Consider the following 2,969-nt stretch of genomic DNA (forward strand, 5'->3'; position numbering starts at 1 on the left):
GCGCCCAGTGGGGCCGTGATATGCCACCTGATAAAGGTCGAGCCAAGTGGGGCCGTGAATTGCCACCTGTTAAAGGTCGCGCCGAGTGGGGCCGTGATGCCATTGATTCTAATTTTGCCGAGTAGAGCCGTGATTGTGAGCAATGATTGATTTGCTAGAATGACCTGTAATCGGCTGAGTCGATTGATCGCTGAGACGATCCAAGTGGTTGAATTGTTTTGATAATGTGATTGAGCCATGGTTGTTTGGTTATCATAATTGTACGTGGTTGAATTATATAAATTGTGCTAACTTGCAGATGAAGGGTGAGGCAAGGTAAGTCTTCTGTGTGATGTGGCTAGGCCACCCTTGGGCGTATTTTCTTTCTAATAGGGGTTTAGGGGGTTGAACTTGCTGAGACGTTGTCTCAGTGGTTATTGAATAACCATTTCGGGTCCCCGGTGGACGGAGCGACCGGATAGCTTTGGTTGGCCTTGAGGAGTTGCAGAGGTGAAGTCATAAGATTGGAGATCGTGTCCGACCTGTAGGTCGTAGGACAATTCTTTTTTTTAGAGCCGGTCTTTCGTAGACTTTTGGCCGTAGACCTCTGTTTGTAATTATGTTGAATTATGGAAGTGTTATGTTGTGGTTTTGCTTCCTGCTTTTCTATCCCGTATTTTATTGTCAGGGGATTTGTTTCGCTTCCGCATGCGTAATAAAATAAATGGGTCGGCGACATATCCTGGGATGTCGCATTTTTGATCGACCGTAGTGGGATGTGCGCGCGCTCGAGGTTCGGGACGTGACATACTCTATCTTCAGTGAGAATCTGCGACTCGAAGAAGAGAGCCAAGAGAACTTTTGAATCGTCTCATTTTCCCGAGGTAGTTGAATTTGATGCCACCATGAAGAGACTAGTGACATATCTAGAAGGAAGAATCTCTGACTTGACTCATCACACGATCAAGGAGGGTGAAGAACTCAAGCATACATGATTCATGGTCCTAAGTAGTTCACTTTCCTTGTTTAATTAGGGGCATGCTCGGTTGCACCTTCCCCTGCGTGGGAATTCTTATTGCTTTTTAGGAATCATTCTCGCTTCCTAGGAATCGTTTTTTTATGTTTTCTCTTTTTAGGGGTTAGGAATCACAATTTCCATTCCAATAATGTAATTCATTTGATTCTATTCAATGAAATTACAATTTTATTTCAAATTTTGAGGACATGACGGGGTACACCAAACCAGCCCGGTGACGATATCCAACAATGAAAAAAAAAAGATATCATCAATGGAGAAATTATGAGGATTGGGCTTCTTCATGCTTCCTCGTAATAAAAATTATTTTTGAAACCATTTCAAAAAGCATGCATTAGGTTACCCTTGTTTGTTTTTCTAACTTATTTACTTCATGTCTCGTGAGCATAACGAGGCGTTTGAAAATAACGCGTCAATTTCCAATGATAGTGGGCCCGTTGATTTGGGAACATACCTCCAAAGGAAAAGTAGATGTGGGGGGAAAGATCATTTCCTAGCTGATTGTGATGACATCTCCCAAGAGTGAAGAGGACTTTAAACACTACTTATCATTTTACTTGTCCTAAGCAATATCCTTGCACATCAATAGGAAATTGAGGACAAGTCAGAAGAAGATCATCTAGATTCCAAAGTGTGATGTGTGGCACATCTCTTTACAATTTGTGTGTGATGCCATTTACATGAGAAAATGTTGGAACAAGTCAAAAGAGAATCATCCGTCTTGGATGAAATGGATACATTGTGTTCATGAACAAAATCAATTTTGGAATTGACACTCTGTTCTTTTCCTTGCAGATGACGAATTGGGACACTATGGATTCTAGTAGTGACATGACTGAGAGAAAATCTCGATCCGAGCCAAAATGGTTATGCAATTTGAATTTACTTTGATGATGCATAATATCCTATTCATGCACGTTGTTCTGTGCAGGGGCAAAAGCCAGATTTCATTGAATCAAATATCGGATTTTTCATCCTTGATTGATCAATTTGTATGTTTGTTCCCTTTTGATAAGGGCAATCCAAGGACACCCATTGCTGAGACAGTCCCTTCGTGGGACATTTCATTGAATGAATGCTTGCAATCATGTTTTCATACTTATAAGATAATTTTTGAGTATGGTAAACTGTTTGTTTGAAGCCACAAAAGCTTTTCATGCTTAAAGTTGTTGAACTCTTTTAAAAAGAGAATTTTCATAGTGATTTTACCTATTTAGGTCACCAATTTCATGTGGAGATTTATCAAGATAGACAACTCAAGGGAGTGACACAATGCTTAAGAATGCTGAATGAGACGTGTCAGTATGATGAAAGGCAAGCCTTATCCTATACATAGTCCCCTACTTATACATTTGTGAGATGAGTGTAGGAAGTTCCATATCTACAAGGTAAAGAGTTCTCTCGCAAAAGGTACGATGACCGAAATGATGAGGGGCAGTTTATTTCTCTATCCCAAACACTACATGTGATCCATTGCTTAACCACTTTGAGCCTTATATACTTGTGAAAATTCTTTTCAAATTATCTCTGTCAAGAACCACCCCACATTGGGGCAAATTGGAGGGTAAGATAGCACCATAAAGTGAAGAAAATGGATTGAAATTTTCTTGCTTTCACTTGCATCAATTTTCAAGTCGTGCTATTACATTGAATTCATATGGTAATTTAAGTGCCTTAGGATGACGAAGAGCATTTCTTTCTCTATCCTACATACTTATATCCTTTGCATAGCCCACTTGAGCCTGCAATTTCATTTCTTTTAAACCCAGTTGGTGATCATCCCTCACACTGGGGCAAGGCAAGAGACAGATGAAGACCTTTGAAAGTTTGAATGTCATTCAAAGTGTAGTTGCTTGACACATGCATAGAAATCAAAATAGAATTAAGGGGCATGAAAAAGCAGTGTGCCTGATAAAAGCAAGGCCAATGCTCATGAAAAAAAAGTGAAGAAGAA

Source organism: Eucalyptus grandis, chromosome 5, assembly GCF_016545825.1.
Source record: "Eucalyptus grandis isolate ANBG69807.140 chromosome 5, ASM1654582v1, whole genome shotgun sequence".
NCBI classification, from domain to species: Eukaryota; Viridiplantae; Streptophyta; class Magnoliopsida; order Myrtales; family Myrtaceae; genus Eucalyptus; species Eucalyptus grandis.